The 20547-nt window shown below is 50.6% G+C and overlaps 1 protein-coding gene across 4 annotated transcripts in view; it reads right to left on the bottom strand.

Moving 5' to 3' along the window:
• GRIK4 (glutamate ionotropic receptor kainate type subunit 4) overlaps nucleotides 1-20547 on the bottom strand; it is a 421439-nt gene that overhangs the window by 339025 nt on the left and 61867 nt on the right. The window lies entirely within an intron of this gene.

The following is a 20547-nucleotide window of genomic DNA, read 5'->3' as shown; positions in this document are numbered from 1 at the left end:
ACACACTGGTGCTTCCAGAAGGGGACAACTCGGGGCTCAGAGCCCACGAGCAGAGGAGCAGGGCAAGAGGCAGCAGGTTTGGCTTCAGTGGCTACCGTCCTGGGCCTTCCAAAGATACAGGCCCCGGTGGTCATTCTGTCCATAGTTAAAAACCCACACGGGTCATCACACCCTGTACAGTGCTTTGAAAAGACGAGCTACTTGAGCCCCCACAACTTAGGAAGTGGGCTAGGCGGGTATCACCATCTCCTCCACACTGTGAGCTTCAGAGGGGTTAGGGGCATGGCCAAGGTCACCCTCCGGGTAGGGGGAGGGCAGCGACTATGTGTGTTAATGGCAATAGCATTCAGCCCCGGAACGCACACACGCTCATGATACGGCAGAGTCTGCAGGATCCCAGCAGAGTGTGACTGGCGGCGCCGGCCCTAAGAGCTGTTGCAAACGTGCCCCGCTCAGCCTAGCAAGTTTGAGCCCCATCAGGTCTTCCTAGCAAGCTGCCACCCATCTGTCCCCTCTTTTCTAAGCCCACTGCTCCATTCCAGGCCAGGACCCAGGATGCCTGAAGCAGCCTCCTCGCTGCCTCCCTCCCTCCAATCTTGTACTCCAGTTCCAGAATGATCTTCTAAAATGCCACATTGACCTTGACACTTCTTTGCTCATAAATTTCACACAGCTGCCTCCGCTCTGAGCTTCTGCTCCCACCACTCAACTGAAAATGCTCCCCCAAGAGGCCCTGTGACCCCCTCACTGCCCAAAGGATGCCTTCCGACACACCTTACCGAACCTTCTCTCAACAGCTCCTGTCACCTCCAACCACCTCCTTCCTGGAAACTGCCTCCCTGGGTTCCCTGGGTTGATTCTGTGTGTTCTTTACCTCTCTGGTTACTCCTCGGGTGGCTTTTGAGCTTTCTTCCTTAGCCTGCTCCATAAATTCTTGTGTTCCCCAGCTCTTTCCTTGGTCACCTGTTCCTCTTACCCCTTATGTGACTGTGACTTCCTCTGAGTCCATGGCTTTGGCTCCATTTCTACCCAGATGAAGCCCAAATCTGTGTCTCGAGCCCACATCCCTCTCCTGAATTCTAGATCCCATCGATTAGCTACTTGCACCAATTAGATGCTTCCCTGTGGCACCCCAAACTCAACATGTCCAAACTGAACTAATCATCCCCCTTTGTGCCCCCAAATGACTACCCCTCCCAAAGTCTCTCCTTCTGAATGGCATCACCACCCAACCAGTTGTCCCGGGAATCATTCGCGACATGCCCCTCTTGCGTACCCACCACACAGATGTTGGCGGTGCCCTGCCCACATCCCCTGGCAAGTGCCATCCCCATACTGCAAGTACTGGACTTCCTGTCTGAGGAATTCCTCCTGCAGACCACGGTGCTGGGGGTTGCAACACAGATATAACCCTGAGCCAATGCCATGTGGGAACTGCATGATGAGGACCCCAGCCTCCTGGCCCTTCGGGTGGGATATGTTGGAGCTGTGTTCCCCCACTGTCTCTGTGAGACCCCAGTGGGATTGAACCCGTGTGTCTGCAGCTATAACCTGCTCTTTAATTCTCCCTGCATCGGCTCCCTTCCCTATCTTGCCTTGCCATTGATCACCTCCCACAAACAAACCTCTTACAACCTAAATCCTGGTCTCAGGGTCTGCTCTTAGGGGAACCCCACCTCACTGTTCACCCAATCCTGGCTTAGTCACCAATGTCAAGCCCACTTCCCACATGTCTCAAAATCATATCCTGCTCCTGCACCTGCTTCCACACTCATCATGTCCCACCTAGACCTCAGAACCAGCCTCCCGACTGGCCTGTCCTGCTCAAAACCATCTCCAATTACACATCTGATCACAGCATTCTCTTGCCTGAAACCCTGGAGTAGAGACCACTGTCTAGAGGACACAGACCAAATTCCTTTATCCTCATGGCTTCAGAGACTCTCCATGACCTGTCCTCACCCCTGTCCACACTCAAGCTTCATCAAGGCTCCTCCTTGAGTCTTACCACCCAGCCTTACTGAGGAGCTCCCAGCTCAGGAACAGGCTGCTGCACCCCTCCGAGGCCTGTCTGTGTCCTCCGTCACAGTGTCCTGTGTCCTCCTGCACATGCACTATTCATCAAACACTGAGCTCAAGGATCCCTCCTTCTATGAAGTCCATCTTGCAGCCCATCACCTACCCGTGCCCCGCACGAGAGAATTCTATGCCTTCCCCTCCACACTCACAGTCCCTATGATATGCTTGTCTCTTAATACCTGTGACACTGTCATGCCCTGAATGGCATACATACCTTTCTCTTTGAAGGTAAGGCAACAGTTTATCACCTTAAAATCCCCAGGGCCCAGCTCAGCACCTGACACATATTAGGTGCTCAGTAAATGTCGGTTGCAAGCATAAGACCTGGAATGGGTGGGAAGAATGAACGTGCAGCCTCTTCACCTTAGGCTCTGCCACTGGCTTGGCCACCGTCTGATATGGGATCTGGAGACATCTGGCAGAGACCTTGCCCTTCTGCAAATGTTTATTTTTACAGTGCTATGCAAAAACCTTTCCTGGGGATGATATATGTGGCCTTTCTGTCCCAGGCCTGTGAAGGTCCAAGCCAAGTGGGCATCAGTGTGGATGTTCAAGTGAGGCACTGAGGAATGCGGGTCTGCAGGGGAGGGGTGGGAAAGGGGATATAATAAAACATCGTATGAGGACAAATCTGGGCCCCATGCCATGAAAAATGTGAGCCTGTCCTTGACTTCAGTGGCAAATGAGGCGTGAAAACATATCAAAATGTGATATTCAATATATGGATGTATTTAATATTTTATGAGACTGGAAATCGGTTACTGAAGGTTTGAACGATAAATCAAGTGCCAAGCAGATGAACTTTCTCAAGTGTCTGCACCTGATATGTGCCATCTCCGAGGAGGAAAAGGAAGAAAGGGAGAAAGCAAGGGTAAGAATGATGGGCCTAGAGACTCTGGAAGGTGAGATCCGGAGACCCCCTGGACACACCCGCTCTCAGCCGCCCCCTTCCCTCGCACCTTCTGTGCAGGCTGTCTACAGGCCTTCTGCACCTTCCTTGTCTGAAGAACTTTATTCCTCCTGCAAAATCTAGCAACTTCCTCAGGAATTCTCTCTAAGCAGCTTCCCTGGCCCTTGTACGCTCTTGCCCCAGACCCACGGAAAGTAGCGCATGCGTCGCTCTGTGCACACGGGGGCCTGGCGTTCTGTATGTGATGGTTGGGGGCCTTACACACCTGCCCCCTACCACACTCTAAGCTCTTTGATGATCAAGACCAGGTCTCACTTACTTCAATAGCCTTTAGAGCCTGGAACATCCCAAACACAGAGGAGACCCTCAATGCACGCGGAACTTGAACTGAAAGAGAGGAAGCTCTTGCACCAAGAACCACACACAGCAGGCGGCTCTGAAGAACCCGCGGCAGCCCAGATGCTCGGCTAGGAACTTGCTGATGGCTTTCACACTGCTCTTCGCAAAGGCCCTGTGCTCTAAGTAGTATTTGTCCTATCTAACTGGTGAGTTAAATGAGACTCAGAGAGACTCTGTCACCTATGCCTAACACTACTCTGTGTGCTCCTAAAGGACAAGAGGCCCGTGCACCCTCCCGCTGTGAGCCCAGAGCTGGGCATGGCATAGGTCAAGTCTTCAAATATCTAGTACATGAAAGACTACTGATTCCTAGCCTCCCTCAAATCCTCATTTTGATGTGTAACAGCCTGCACACCCATCTATCCCAGGGGCCCTCCAACTTGGTGGGTCATCACTATCACTTTGGAAATTTTTAAAAACTCAGAGTTCTGGGCCCCACTTCTGGCATTTCCAATTAAGTCCCAGGTGGAGGCTGGCCGCATACATTTTTTTTCCTTATTAAAGCCACCTGGCCTATTGGGACAATGAGGCAGATTTGGGAACCACCAATGTGGCCCTCTAAACCCTCTCATCTGAATTTTGACGATGTTTTCTCCAGCTCAGACTTTAAGGCTAACAGAATCAAGCTGGCCCCTTCTTGGGATAGGAAACTCCTTCTGCTCATTATCACCTTCCCCCCAACTTCTTTTTCTTATGAAATCCTTCCATGTCTTCTTTCGGGGCCCAGCTCCCTCTGCTCAGGGATAACTGTGAGCCTCTCCGGCCTTATTTTGACTCCTAGGTCTGGGCATAAACCAGGCAGGGCGGAACCAGCCCCAGTCCGAAATCTGCCTCGGCTGGACATTGGCTCTTCCTGAAAGGTGTTCCCCTTTCCTGACCAAGATGAAGGTTCCCTTTATTTAGCTCATTTCTTCCCGAGACAGGAAAGGAAGGGAAATACTCAGGGGGGGCACCACCAACTGGGCCAGGGGCCCTCAACCTTGGCACTCCTGACATCTGGGGCTGGATACTTCTTGCGGAGGTTGTCCCTGCACAACACATTTGTAGCAGCATCCCTGGCCTCTGCCCACTTGATGCCAGGAGAGCCACCTCCACCCGTGATAACCAAAAATGTCTCCAGACATTGCTGAGTGCTCCTGGGGGGGCAAAACTAACCCCGGTGGAGAACCAAGGAGCTGAGCCATCAAGGAGCATTGACCTTGAAGGCAAAGGACTTGGCTTTGAATCCCAGCTCTGGCCCTACCCTGCATGCATTTCTTTGTCTTCAAGATAGGGTCAGTGAACATTCCCCACGCAGAGTCTTTGAGAGAAGTAAATGAGACTGAATTAAATAAATGAACTTGGGTGAACACGCCTAGAACAAACTGGGGAGATTTTTAGAGCAAGTGTCAAAAGCAAATGCCCATACATAGTGGTGTGCGGGTATACGAGCTCTCAAATGATAAACAACCAACTAAAATAAATAAAAAGCTCTGATTTGTCATGTTTTCAGACTTCTATGGTGTGAGTATGCCCAAAATGGCCAATTTCAAGCTACCGACCCGATGCTGCTGAACACAGAATTGGGGCAAGATGTGCAGAATCACTCTCCCGAGGCAGCCAAGCCAATACAATAAGTGTGACCCGGGCAGGCAGGTGGCAGGAGGGAAAGGTGGGCCTGTGGCCTCACTGAAAAATGCCTGCCCTGCTCAAAGCTGTTCAAAGTTATTTCAAAGCAAAGGCATTTCTGGACAAAGCATGTCTGCCCAGGGGACCCAGCGCCACACTCCCCCCATTTGTGATCACTGCTCTGGAGATTCCCCAGCAAAAACCATTCCTCGGCCTTCTTCCTCCTTCTCTTCTGCCCTCAGCTTCTGTTATCAGCGCTAGCACTGAACACAGTGGACATATTTCTAAGGAATTAACGGGATGCTACTGAAAACACAATCAGGAAAGGAGGGCACCCTCACACACAGGCCTTCCAAGGCCCTGGGTTCAGACAGTCCTGTAGTCAAGCCTCCTCCTGTCAAGACTGGAGGGTGCTCCTTCCCTACTTGGGGTTGAAATAAAGAAAATAATCTCATCTTCAAAATGGGCTATCAATGCCCGCCCCCAAGGGTTGTGATGACACTAGCTTTTGGGAATGTCTGTAAGATGCCAAGCTGGTTCCTTCCTCCTTCCTCTTCGGGCAGACCCCAATCCAGCCACCCCCCCATTCCCAGGAAGGGGCTGGCCCTCCCTGAACATGGCTGCCGGCCTATGAGGCACCAGCAGGGTGGTAATCAATTCCTACAGAGTTCTGTTTTATCCACTAAACGGAGACTGGCCCCAGGAAGCAAAAACTCTTATTAATTGAGAATCACAAAGGGATGTTTTCAACATCCTCATCATTACAGAGAGAGAAGTGGGGGAGCCACGGCTCGTCAAAGGTAACACAGAGGAGGGGCGCATCTGCGTGGAGCCGGCCCCCAGGAGCTCCAGGATCAATACTGTAAGTGGTGCAAGCTGGAAATGTAAGGAGCTGCCCCGGATGAAGTCGAAGGATGAGAGCTGACGGAAGCTGGCTCCGGGGTACCTGGAGGGTGACTGAGCTGGGAGGAGGGGACCCAGGCAAAATCAAAGGTGAGGATCAATAGTCCAGAAGGCTAGAGAGTTCCATGTCAGTCCTCCGGGCCTGCAGGGGCCTGCAAAAGTCGGGGGCCTGGGGCTCCTCATTTGAAGAAAACACCAACCCCTTAGCCCCACTGTGGCAGAAAACAAAATACAGAAACTCGTTCCGGGTTCTCATCATTTATGCTGCTCCTTTTCCATCTCATTAACTCTGGATGAAGAACACATCCAGCCCAACCTCAGTCGTGGCCCATTCAGTTCTGAGTCAGTTTTACCCCCAAACTCACAGCGGCTTTTTACTTTCTGCATCCCCCACGCGATGGGCCTGTTGATTCCTTATTTATTTTTCTCATCTCGGCCGCTTTACTTCTGGGAGTGATTCCAACAACAGCAACAACAACAACAAAAAGAACCACCACCACACACACAATCAATTAAGAGGCAAGCTGCCTTGCAAATCGCCAGCAAATGAGAAAAAGTCTCCCCTCCTCGCTGTGGCCCCCCTCGCCTTGAACATGGGGATCTGATCTTTAAAGAAAAAGCCACTGAGGTTCGGTGTGATTCGAATCGAGTCACTTGCCCTCTTTGGGCCTGAGATTCTTCTGGTCCAAAGTGAGAGAGCTGGACTAGTGCTCATGAGCCCTCCTCCATCTTTCTAGGGCTGCGGACCTCTTTGAGGATGTGAAGGAAGCTACAGATTTACCCCTCCCCCAATTTCACTCTCAATACGTAATACAAAATGTTCCCCGGACGGGATCTCCTGCAGCTCTGATTGGAGGAGCAGGATGAAGCCCGACATCCCTCCTCTCAGCCCTCCGTTGACAGAACAGACTAGAATCAGGCAGGCCTTCTGGGGAGGCCCTGGGAGGGGAAACCCCAGCTTCCCTGGGTTAGCCTGAGGCACTGTTTCTGGAAGGCTGCCATTCGGGCAAACAAAGCTGATTTGACATTGGTTTAATTTGCAGGAAAAATGCTTTACTTTTTTTTTTTTTTTTTGAAGACAAAGGGGGAAAAAAACACCCTCATAAAACCTTTTACTCTCTTGCTCTAATGGGACCCATAAAGGCTGACAGTGAACAAGCACCAGGAGTCAACCACCGTGCTGGAAGCCAGCAGGCTGGGGCCCAGAGCGCGGAGCCTCAGGAGTTCCTCGGAGGGCAAAGCACAGAGGCTTCAGTGGTGTAGCCTCGGGTCCCCCACTCTGAGGGTCCCACCTCCCCCTTTCTCCTCTTCCCCTCCTTGCAACCAGGAGCAACCAGCTGCATTTCCATCCACCTCAGAGCTACTGCTACCATCCTCCCCAGAGGCCTTCAGCCACCTGCACCGGGGTCAAAGGTGAGTTCCCCTCTGGAGCATTTCTCCTGGGCCAGGCCCCAGGGCTAGGTGGCCAAGCCAATGCAGGAAAGGAGAAAACTCAAAACCAGCTAATAGTGTTAAGCAGCCCCAGAGCATTTCGCCTTTGGGTCATAGGCCTCGGGGGCCTTGCTGTGTTTGACTTGCTCCCACAGTGACTGACCCAAGAAGGTGGAGCTGGGGAAAGGCCCAAGGTGCTTACACCTCCTACTGCCCTGTTCTCTCCCTGGTGGAAGGAGAGTTCCAGAGCAATCTTGAAATGAGGCCCACACCCCAAAAGTACCCAAAGTAGGCTGCCTTGGAACTGGCTTCCACAGATCTCTGATGAAAACCATTTCTACTCAGAAAACAAGTCACCACGGCCCTGGAGGCGCAGGAGAGAGGTTGGGGGTGGGGCAGGAACACAGACTCTGAGATGGACCTGGCAAGATACATAAAGACTCAGTCACTGCACCGATCCTTCGGAACCTCTCCCTCCTTCAGTGAGCCTAAAACTCTCTGGTCTGCGTTTCCCAGGTAATGGGGGGGAAATGGGTAAAATTCCAATGGAGAAACCAGAGCGTGCCACGAACCCTAGAGGAAGAAGGAGGAGGCATGTAGCACAGAGCTGTCCCCTCCACCATCCTTGTAGCGACAAGCCACGGAGCAGGGATGGGCCCTACCGCCAAGTCCAAACATGTACTCCCAGGCATTGGAAGCATCTGGTCCCAAGAAGTAAAAAATAATGAAAGATAACAGCCGGTTATGAGAATGTGGATAAATTACCACAGGGGGATTTTGTTTTCTCGTTCCCTGCATGTTAAAAAAGAAAAGAAAAGAAACATCTGTCTGGAACAGTCTTGGTGACATCCTGTCCAGATACAGAGGATTTGTGAGACGCCCCCCTCTCCAAGCCCTTCACTGACAGGACCAGGAATGGTGAAACAGCCTTCTGAAGAACATTACCCTTTATGGTAGAGGGCAAAATGATCACAGTTTTCCCATCCCGGGATGCACACCCTTTGTGATGGGGCTCGCGAGCCCTTCCAGGCAAGAGGAGGAATGTCTTCTCCACCTCTTGAATCTGACCATGGACAGGCGACCTCCTTTGGCCGACCAGACAGTAGCTAACATAAAATAGCTCTGGGAGTAGTTGTCCATTAGGGTTTCCCTCTTCCACTGCTAGGAACCTTCCACTGCCTCACAAATGAGTAAAAACAGACAGGGTTCACGCCAGCAGAGTTATTGCAAAGAGGAAGGATGGGTACATCTACCTGTGTCTAGGTTACATCTGCATATAAAATATATGGACAAAGAGGCCCAGCCCAGAGTAGCCTCTTGGGGAAGTGAGAGATCACATGGCTCTTCCCCAGCTGAGACTGAGTGAGGTCATCCCAGACGTGGCCTTCATCAAGCTAGTCCAAACCCAAGGAACAACCGTGCTGACACAGCACTGGGAAGAACAATAGTTTGTTGCTTTAAGCCACTAAGGTTAGGGGACGTTTGTTATGCAGTGGAAGTTAACTTCCACTCTACTCTGCCATCTACTCTCAAGGGAAAGAACTGGTTGTCTCCCCTAGGGCTAGGGGGGAGCTAGACGGGACCAAGCAGGCCAGGCAGGTGTCCAGGGGCCAGTGAGGAAGGACCATGAACTCGGCACCGCAAGGCTGACTTCAAACCACCATTCTGCCACCTGCTAGCTGTGTGTGACCTTAGGCAGGATCCTGAGCGTCTCATCTGCACAGTGGGGCTAACAAGCCCTCGCAAAACATCGATAGGGCAGAATGAGTAAAAACCTTGGACACACAGCAAGTGCTCCATAAGTCCTCCTCTCTTTTGTATTCAGCAGACTAGATGGTCAAGTGGTCCTCCACCGTGATGAAGAAGAGGAGAAAGTGCAGGTCCCTCTCGGGACCCACCCTCCCTGACCCCAGATCCGCGTAAACTGACAGGTCATACAAGGGCAGGAGGGGAGTCTGTCACCACAACAGCCACTTGGATCAGTCGCTGAGGCACTTGGTTTTTACTCTCTCCGAGGAAAGGGACGTTTCATCCAACATTCACTGCATCAGCAACTCTGTAAGTAAAATGCAGGAAACACAATGTCTTTACTCATTCCATCAAGTGGTAATCAGGGTCTGGAATAGGAATCTCAGTCGGCAGGCACTCTGGCTCCTAAAAGCCAAGCAGGTTTCTAATTGGGCCGGAGCACGACATGGCGGGGTGGGGGGGATGGCACAGGGGCTGCTGAGGAGGGACTCATCCAGAGCCACAACTTCCCTTTCCCTCTCACACCTTAAGAGAAAAAATTAGCATGCCGCACCGTATCGGGAAATTAGACAAAGCGGGAGCGGCACCAAATAGACAAAATGCACGCAGCCCACAACCTGGGGGCCCCCTGCCGATCCCTTAATGTAAACACGTTGGCAAGGCACTTGGCTGAGGCAGCCAAGTAAGACCGAGAAGCAATTTTATTTTTGTTGTTTAAAAAGAAACAACTAAAGAAACTGCCTTTCCAGCACACAGAGACTCTGCTGTCCACCATGGGGCTCCGCTGAGGGCCTGGGGGCTGGGGCAAGAGCAGGGGCAAGGCAACACCTGTTGGGGAAGGGCCAGCCAAGGAGGGGAGGAAGAAGGAGTGATCTGCAATCTGGAGCTCCCACAGTGCTTTGCACGCTTTGTTAGCCCACGGAGGCCTCTCAAGACCCCCACTTGGGAAGCATCATTGTCCCGTCACAGTGGGAATGGTCTGTCCCCAGTCACCCAGCAGGTGAGGAGCAGAACCAGACTGGAACCCTAAAGGAAAGGGGCCAACCCTCCGAGGTGAGTAGAGATGCTTCTGGCAACCAGGGAGCCCAGGAACAGAGTCATCTGAGGCTGGACCGGCATGGGGTTGGTGTGTTTGTTCCCAGCTCTGTGAGAGGAGCCACAGACTAAGCCAGGGTCCTGAAGCCCCACCCCACTACCCCAGGATTTACACATAAAGAAGCCTCAGGTGAGGGGAGAACTGGATCGAACAAGAGCCTAGCTGCTGAAGGCCCTTTTCAGAACCCCCCACCCCAACATACCTCCCTAGCCCAGCCCCGTCTTTACATTCTATAGATCCTAATACACATAAATACAGATATTCATCCTTTCTCTTTGGAAATAACGTTGTGGGCTTGAACCCCCCTTTAGCTGTTTTCCTACTTTGTCTCTGAAGCTCTCCCAGCACCCCAGGCAGAATTCACTGTTCCCTCACGTCTGTCCCCACAGCCCCTTTTCCCATACTCACCACATTGTATTATATTTACAGGTTAACAGGCCGGTGTCCCTTTCTAGAATGTGCGAATAAAGGCAATTTCTTATTCATCTTTGTATCCCAAACACTTAGCACAATGCTTGACACACAGTGGGCACTCAGAAGTATTACTCAAAAGGACTCAATTCAACATCTAAGTATTGAATACTTACTATGAACTGGGTGTTAGGGATACAGTGATAAGGAAGTGATAAAGCATCCCCTCAAGGAGCTCACAGTCTTGGGGGGGGAGGGGCAGACTTAGGGACCTATGGTCTGGTAAGTAAGTGCTTTGGTGGATCAGAAGGGCATCCTGAAGGCACCTGATCTGGGGAGGGAAGCTCTGGGAAGAGGTGTCATCTCAGCCAAGACCTACGGAAGAGTGGGAGTATCTGGGAGAAGAAAGAAGAGCTGATTCAGGCATATGCAGAGGTCTGGAGGTGAGAGAGACGACAGAGCATTCTACAAACTATCATATCATAGGTCAGCAGGGCTAGAGGATAAAGCATGAGATGTCAATGAGTAGCAGAGGACACAGTGGGAAAATTAGTATGGATCAGACCATTCTTCCTTTCATGCAATCAATGTGCACACAGGAGGTGAGCACCTTCTTTCCGTGATGTACTTTGCAAGGTGGCTGGGCCAAAGTGGTATACAAGACATATGGTCTCTGCCCTTACGGAGCTTACAGCCTAGAGGGGAAGAAAAAAATAAACACAAGAAATACTTTAAAAATACCACTAGGAGCTACAAATGAAACTAATCAGAGTATAGGCAAAGAAAATAATAGGGGCAGGGAAGTCTCAATGTGAGAGCGATGTGAGACCTAAGGATGGACAAGCACTGGCCGTGGGAAAAGCTGGCAGCGAGGTTCCAAACAGAGGGGTATGCACAAACGTCCTGGGGCAGGAAAAAGCTTGGCCTGTCTAGGGGCTGACAGGGCAATGAGGGCGAAACACAGCAAGAAGAGGAAGAATATCGGCTAGGATGGGGTCAGTTACAAGCAATGGAAGTCTTCCTAAAAGTGACCAGAAGGAACCATAAAGACATCTATTATCCCATTCAAGGAAGATGGTCCATTACAGGGTGGATTCTGCCCTTCAACCATCTCTTTGAGGACCCGCCCCCGCCTCGGCCACCCTCAGTGTTGCCAGCATCTCCCCTCCTGGTGTCCAGGACCACATCCTCACCCAACATTTGAAAAGCAGGAAGGGTGCCACGGAGGCATCACCCCCATGCACAACTCTCTCCTGAGGGCAGCACATCCTTCCTACACATGGCCTGTAGACATTCCTTGAGTCCCAAGGCACAGAACCAATCCCACACCCACCCTTAAACCAGTCACTGGCAATGAGTCATGACATTACCATGATTAGTTCAGCTTCACCATGGTCACCTCCTGGAGAGGAGGTGGAGGGGAGAAGAGCTCATCTCCCCTGAACATTTCACCACCTCTTTCATGAAAAATCCCCCCAGCCTGAACACAATCGGGCTTCTGCTATAATGGACGATGGGAGGAAGGGTTGTTGGAAGGACAACCAATCAAGACGAGCATAAAAGCTGAGGCTGGATGATTTCATGGATGGGCCAGATCACACAGAGCCTTATAAGGCACAGCAAGGAGTTAGGATTTTATTCATTATCCTTAAAACCACTGAAGGGTTTGAAGCAGAGAAGTAACGTGCAACATCTTACGTTTTTAAAATGCTGTGCTCTGTGAAGACCAGGAAGCAAAAATGGAAGTAGAGAGACCAGTCCAATCCTACGGTCCTAGGTCAGGAAAGAGATGATGGTGGTCTGGGGATTGGTGGGTGGCAGGGCAGATGGAGAGAGGGATATAAATATGAGACACACATGGGAGGTATACTGGCAGGACTTGGTGGGGTAGGAGATGTGAGGTGAGACAGGAGAAATCGGGGCTGACTCCCACGTTTCTGGCCTTGCAAACTGGTGGATGCCATCTACTGAGAAGGAGAAGATTTAGGGAGACACAGATTTGGGAAAAGAAATCAAGAGTTTGCATTGTTGGGGGTTTTATATATATATGTTTGCAATACCTGTAGAACATTCAGATGAAAAATTTGAATACACAGAATTGCAAGACCAGAGATCAAGAGAGAACTCTGGAAGTCATCACTGTATAGACAGTGTTTAAAGCTTGGTAATCGGTGAGCTCACCTTGCAAGAACACAGAGCGTGGAAGTGAGGACAGAGAAGAAGGCCTGGGGCCAACACTTGGAACCTCCAATATGTAGACAAGAGTAAAGGAGGAACAAGCAGAGGGGGTGGGAAGGGAGCCAGGGGAATGCTGTGTCCAGAGTCTGGAGAAAGTGTCTCCAAGCAGAAGAGGGTGTTGCATGCTGTTGAGAAGCCCAGATGAGCAGCGTCCTCAGGACTGGGCCACGGGAAAGCTACCAGTGGCCTCCACAAGCTAGGCGGTGGGGTGGTGGGGACAGAGGCCAGACTGAAGTGGGCAGGAGAGTGACTGGGGGGTGAAAGAGTTGGGGGCTGAGCGTGCCCACAACTCCTCTCAGTTGCTGGGCCAAGAAAGGGAGCAGAGCTGGAACAGACACTGAGAGAGAAGGGACAGCGGCAGGGGGCTTTCTCAGAGATGACCCATGAGAGGGCATGCCTCCCCCATATGCTGCTGGACCCATCCCAGGGGGAGGTGGGCGAGAAGGTGACCGGCTGTGATCCAGAGCACAGGCGGGAGGACCCGCCCTTGGAGCTCCAGCAGGGAGGTGTGAGAGCCGCGGCAGGCTTGCAGGTTGGGGTGGAGAGACGAGGGCGCTCCCTTCCAGGCCTTCCGTGTCCTCCCTGTGCCCTCTTCCAGCTCCCGGGTGAGGTGCTGAGCTCAGCCTAAGGGCATGGGGGTGAGCAGGGAGGTCCCAAGTGAGAGAAGGTAAGAAAGGGAGCCTTGGAGAGCAGAAAGGGAGTCCACTAGAGAAACAGCATACGATAGTAAATCCTGAAAGGCCATGAACTGAACTCTGATTTTTCAGCTGGGCAATCTCCCCTCACAGCCAAGGGGGTGTAGCACTGAGTAGGGGATCAGTCGGGAAAGGGGTGCAGAGTTCATCATTAAAGAGAAACAGGTACATTTCTGTAGGAATCCCTGGCAACCATCTCTAAAAGGGTGTGAGGGGCCCTGTTTTGGTGAGCCAGACACATTTCCCCCAGGGCTTACAGACAATTTCTGAGATGCTTCATCTTCATTTTGAAGGATATGTAATCGGCACCGGTTCTTAAGCTCGAACATAAAGTTTTCCTGTTCCTAAAGCCCCTCTGTCAAGTACTTAATGACCTGTAAATCACTTACATAAACTAAAAGAGCTCCAATTTTAAAGAACCTAGCAGCAAATTGACGTGTTTTTTTTGTTTTTTGGGTTTTTTTTTTTTTTTTTTTTTGTAACGCAAACAGCCTTGACCTAGTGGGTTTTCCTAAAGAGAGGCCCACCTGCATTTCCGGAGCTCTGTGGTCAGAGCAAGCACAGGTGGCTTGTACCGCTATCTCTTATTTCCTGGGACACTGACACACATCTGCTCAAATTAATTACTCTTCCAAGATCTCTCCCCTGACTCATCTGATGGGAACAGGAGCTCCAGTGCCGGCAAATACGGAGCTCAGAGGAGGGCCCAGCACAGGAAGTGTACAGCTCAGCAAGATGGAAGCATCAAACCTTTGCCGGTGCCAAAAATGTGTGTCTGTGAGCATCAGTCCAGAGGCAAACACCAGGGCCACGTGGGACGAAGACAGGGGAGAGCTGCATGTGACTGTCCCAACCCAGGGAACTTCCGAGAAGAGGTGGCAGTGGAGGGGAGGGAGGAAGGAGAAGGGAGCGAAGGAGGGGGAGGATGCGCCCTGATTATCTGGGGCTCACCCTTCCAACACGTTCTTAGCCTCAACTCCTGACACGATTGGTGCTCTGGCTAGGATGAGACGTTATCAAGAGGAGGGACGGGAAGTGACACGGAGTTGCACAGACTTGTTTAGGGCAGGCGATCAGAGGATGGCCCTTGGGATGCATTAGCTCCCCTGCCCAGTAAGGGCACAGTCACGCCCAGGCCCACCTGCCAGAGCCCAGCTGGAGGCCTGGGAAGAGGGGCGAGAGAGCCCAGTCCCCAGAAGATGGCCGGATCCTCCAAGTGCGGTGACTTGCCTCAGTTTACCCCCCAGAAAAGAAGGAAGCACGTGAAAAAGCCAGACCTCTTGTGATTTAACCGCTGAACACACCGTCTCTTGGCAATAACCAGTACAATGTGGGACTGTTTCAAGCCTTAGGTCAAGGTCAGGCAACAGAAAACCAGGGAAGGGAGGGAGGGAGCTGAGTAGTTAAGGCAAAGGCTCTTAAAACATCTTCATTCAACCAACCTATAAAATAAAGATCGCAGTACCCACCATAGAGGCTGCTGAGAGAATCAACAATATTGCACAAATCGCCTGGCAGGTGACTGGCATGGGTAGGTAACTCCCCAAGTGAAGGTTAACGGGGGCCTGGAGGAAGGGACCCTGTGGAATGAAGGGCCTAAGGTCCCAGCGACGTAGGTCCCTCAGTCATGCATGAGTCACTGTGTGGGCAGACTTGGGTTTCCCAAGAAGAGACCCGAATCCAACTCAAGCGAAGGAACGAAGCCTTTGTATGCATCCACTTATCACTCTACAATCAAACTGAGGGCCAGTCATATTTCAGGCCCCGTGCACAGCCCAGAAAAACAGCAGTGAAGGAGATAACCACCCAGCAGCAGGTGGTACTGGGACCTCAGGGTGCAGGGAATCCATACTAAGAATTCGTCTGGGACCACAGACCCAGGCCACCAGGCGGATCCATGCAGCTAAGGGCCCCTTCTGGGGAGGACAGCAGAACCTGCAAGACGATTTCATGCTATTTCCCTGGGAAGACAGTCTGAGGCTTCAAGGAGATGTTCTGCCCAGGCCAGCTGAACTCAGGAACTGCGGTGCCAGGGCCTGTGGGTGAGAGCAAGCCAGCTGAGAGGGAGCAGAGGCAGAGTAAGGGGCAGGTGCTGAGGTGGAGCTGAAACACTAGAGAGAAAGAAGAAAAAGTCAATGGGAATTAATCCTTTATGGATGGAAAGGCCACTGAGATCTCCCGGCCCCAGACCTTGACCTTCAGTATAGGTACGTCCTTGAATTGGCAAGATGCATCAGTAAGAAAGATCGGGGTCCCAGAGCCTGTGACCCTTACCTCCCTCTCTGGCCTTAGGGGTTTGGGTGGAATGACCTTTGAGGCCCCTTCCTGCTCTGACCTCTTAGGAGTGAGGGAGACAGAAGCCTTTACATGTGAAAATGCCAGCCGCCCGGGCAGGGCTGCGTATGGGTCCCTCCGGCCCCTTTGGCCATCAATACCTTTTAAATATATATTAAAAGAGACAAATGTGCTCTGTCCTGAGGACAGCTGTGATTGTGGACAGAGGGGCAAGGCAGGCAGGGGGGGGAGAAAGAGGCCCGAGGGGATTCTCTATGGGAAGGGTTATGTTTTGTCTTCTGAGATCCCCCTGCAGGCAGCGAGTGCAAACAGGAAATGCTCCCAAAGCGGAAGGGTCAAAGGCTCAATGCCTCTGTGCATTTTTCAAACATTCTGAGCTCTGTCCTCCAGCGGCTGCGTCTAATTCAAGAGGCTCCAGAGAACGGGGTGGCCAGCACTGAGAAAGTTCCGGTGGCTAAGCCAGTAGGAGTTCCTAAGACTTTATCTTGGGCCAAAAGCAGTTGTCTCCAATCTGTCAAGCCCTCCCTAGACAGGTCTTCACTATTTTGAAGATGGCCAAAGGTAGGATTTTGAGCTCTACTAGGAAGCGGCCAAGCACTGAACACCCACAGCCTGCAGAGTGTTTTGTTTGGCCTGGGCAATGAGTTAAAATGACGTAGTACAGTGGCTCTCCCAGACCAGCCGTGTAAGTATTACCCGGGAACTTGATAAAAATGCGAATTTCCTGACTCTCTCCTGAATCAGAAACTCTGGGGGTGGGCCCAGCAATCTGTGTTTTCACCAGCCCTCCACATGATGAGCATGGCTTGGTAAAGCCTGAGAAACACCGAGGTAGTATAACTAAATAAGGGTCATTCTTGGGCCCCAATACAAGCTGTTTAACAAGCATTGCCTTCCGCTTGGCCGGCCTGTCGCGTTCATATTACCAGCCAACTGGGCCCCATACTGCGTCTGTCTTTGGGGACCCTTGGCAGAGAAGGTAGTTCTGAACTGAGCAAAAGCTCTCGGTGACCAAATGCCCATCAACGGATAAATGGATAAACCAAATGTGCTATGTACACACAATGGAATATTATTCAGCTTTTAAAAGGGAGGAACTTGAAGGCATTATGCTAAGTGAAATAAGCCAGATACAAAAGGGTAAATATTGTATAATTCCACTTCTATGAGGTAGCTAAAGGAGACAAATTTATAGAGACAAAGCAGAATGGTGACTCCAGGGGCTGGGGGAGGGAGGAATGGAGAGTTAGTATTTCATGGGTACAGAGTTTCAGGTTGAAAGGTGTAAAAGTTCTGGAGATGGATGCTGGTGATGGTTGCACAGCAAAACCTCTCTGAATCATCTACCCATATCTCCCCGTTATTTCCAGAATAATGTCCCAACTCCCTTTAATTTTTTTTTATTGTGGTAAAAAATACATACCATAAAACTTACCATCCTAACTCTTTCAGGCACACAGTTCAGTCATGTTAAGTACATTTGCATTGTTGTGAAACAGATCTCCAGAACGTGTTCTTCTTGCAGAACTGAAACTCTATACCCATTAAACAACTCCCTTTTGCCCCTTCTCCCCAGCCCCGAGTAACCACCATTCTACTTTATATATCTATGACCTTGACTATATACCTCATATGAGCGGAATCATACCATATTTATCCCTTTGTGACTGGCTTATTTCACTTAGCATAATGTCTTTAAGGCTCATTCAAGTTGTAGCATGTGACAGAACTTCCTTCCTTTTTTAAGGCTGAATAATATTCCATTCTATGTATATGATACATTTTGTTCATCCATCCATCCATCCATCAATAGACATGTGGGTTGCTTCTACCTCCTGGCTATTGTGAAGAGTGCTGTTATGAACACAGTTGTGCAGATATCTTTTCAGATCCTGCTTTCAATTATTTTTGGATATATACCCAGAAGTGGGATTTCTAGATCATATAGTAAATCTACTTCTAATTTTCTGAAGAGTTGCCATACTGTTTTCCCACAGTGGCACACCAACAGCGTACAACTCCATATCCCTGTCAATACTTTTATTTTTCTGATAGTAGCCATCCCGACGAGTATGAAGTGATATCTCATTGTGGTTTTGATTGTACTTCTGATGATTAGTGATATCAAACACCTTTTGATATGCTTATTGGTCCTTTATCTTTGGCGAAATGCCTATTCAAGTCTTTTGCCCATTTTTTAATCAGGTTGATTTTGTTGTTGTTGTTGTCGAGTTGTAGTCCCAACCTTGACAAGAAACCCAAGGCCCTTCCAGATGGCCAGCCAACATTTCACTCTTATCTCTGATTATCCCCAACACCAGCGATTCTCAACAGGGGGGCGACTTTGCAAGCAGATGTCTGGCAAGTCTAGAGACATATTTGGTTGTCACAACTTGGGGGCTGGAGGGCTTGGATATGACTGGCATCTCGTAGGTAGAGACCAGAGATGCTGCTAAGTATCCTACAATGCCAGGGCAGCCCCCATAACAAAGAACCATCTGACCCAAAATGTTGAGAACACTGTTCTGCACTATTCCCTAACACCAAACTCTTCCATTCATTATTCTAAACACTTTGCCCTTGGCTTACACCCTTGACCTCCTGGAATGCCTCCCAGGCCACCCTGCAGACTGAATCCTGCAAACCGCACTCCTGTTGTAAGGCCTTCCTCACTAGGCTAGTTAATTCACAGTAACTCCCTGCCCTCTGAAAACCTATTCCAGATTAGCCAGTAAAGACCTCGTATAAAGCTTGCCACCACCCGCTCCTATCCCCTTCTGTGCTTCCACACAGTAGGTACCAGGTGTGCAATTATTGACCAGTTGCTAGACAGTAAGAAAGGGAGGTGACTGGCAGGGTCGGCACCTCACCCTAACATTTCAACACCAAGAATACCATATTCCAAGAAGCTTCTGCCCCAACAGACCACGAATCCGGGCACCAAGAAGCCTGAGGACCAGAAGCATGCAGAGAACCCCACCTAAGCTCTTTCACCTCCCTGTGAATTCTGGGCATCCCCAAGAGCAGGCCAAGTCCAGCCACACATCAGCAGAGATGGGTGCTCCGAACATCTGTCTTGCTCACCTCCAGCCGCCTGCCCTCGTGAGTCGGCATGCCCACGGTCTGTGTGCCGAAGCTCACAATCAAGGGTGATAAACTGAATTCAGGAAAACGATTTAGCAAACCCAGCAGCCAAGTGACTGCCAGTGGTTTTCCTACAGAGCCCTGCAGGGCTGGAACAATTATACCACATCAGTTTGGAATTAGAAAGATCTCTTACTAATGCAGCTAGCTGCTCCAGCAGTGGCATCCTTGTCCAACAAGGCCACACTCTACCCATTCCATTGGAAAGGCAAGTCACCAACCTCCGGCTGCCTGCTCCCTCCCCCTGAAGACTCACCTAGCAGCACAGCTAACCGGTACCTGGCCCAGTAATCCAGCAGGCTCCAGATAGCACAACACAAGATGTACCTGCCTGTCTGAGCCATCAGGCCAGCCTTGCAAGCAGGATCTAAGATGAATGAGCTGGGCCTGAACTTTACTGAGCAGCTCCTAACTTGCTCACTACACAAGTTACCAGACCAAGCACCTTAACACACCCATTCCTACCTAGAACCCCATTCTGAAAAGATCAAGGTAATAACTCCATGTCTAATATTGTGTAAGCGACTCACATGTGCCATCCTATTAGACATCATTATCCCTATTTTGGGTGTCAGAGACTTTAAGTAACTTCTCCCAGGTGACACAGGCAATAAATGGCAGAGCTAGGGTTCAAACCTGGAGCCATCCGATCCAAAGCCATGTTGTTCTCCCCATGTGACATTATAAGAATCCTTTTTCCGTATCAAAATCACTCCACAGTTCCCTCCAACCACTCATCCCCGCCAGCGCTGCCTTCCCCGGGGGCCTCTCACCCCTGATTGTCAGTGTCATTACATTAGGCTTCTTTTCACTCCAGCTCCCATTATATCATCTCAGCCTGGCATTGTAAAGCAGCCCCATCATAAACATCAGCTTGATTATAAGCAGAGACTGTTGCCTCTAATAAATAAGCATGCGTAATGTATACAGAGGGAGAAAGAGACACCTCTATATTTTCAGTTTTGTAAAGACAAATCGCCTCGATTGTTTAATCAATAAAAATGCCTCTCTAACTCCTACTGTTATTACAAAGCAATTTCAGACAGAGTGAAAAAGAAGCATCGCATCTGTATTCCTGTCAGGACAGACGGGGTCTGATTAGGCCAACAGATGAAGGATCAGACCCAACAACCGTCCACTGAAGGCCTGTGTCTGGTCCTCCCTCAGTGCCGTGCCTGGGCGGAGGGGGAGCAAGCAGGTGCCTTGATTTCAACTACACATCAGGTTTGCAGAGCACAGAGAGAGTCATCTAAATTGCGGGGCTGGATCTAATCAGGGGTCCCGAGGGACAAACACACTCTACGGGTCAGAGGAAGGGTAGCCTGGCTGGCGGGGCCGAAGGAGAGAACACTACAAGAGGAGAGCACTTATTCTAAATGTCCTCACTGTCCCCTCTAACTTCCCACCCCCCCCACCAAGTGCAGACATCAGCAACAAACTCCTCCTTCCTGACCTTCGCCCTTCCTGTCGCAGGGTCCCCACTCGTCACCATGGCCCTGGTTATTTACCTGAAACAAACATGTGGGGGCAGAGGCATGGTCAGGACCTAGAAGAAAGTCTGTCATTGCTTCACTCGGTGTCTCCATGAG

The sequence above is a fragment of the Callorhinus ursinus genome, unplaced genomic scaffold (assembly GCF_003265705.2).
Source record: "Callorhinus ursinus isolate GAN/ISIS: 27379988/994484 unplaced genomic scaffold, GSC_fseal_2.0 scaffold19, whole genome shotgun sequence".
Classification (NCBI taxonomy): Eukaryota; Metazoa; Chordata; class Mammalia; order Carnivora; family Otariidae; genus Callorhinus; species Callorhinus ursinus.
Note: the sequence above shows the minus strand (reverse complement) of the source record. Positions and strands in the feature narration are given on the sequence as shown.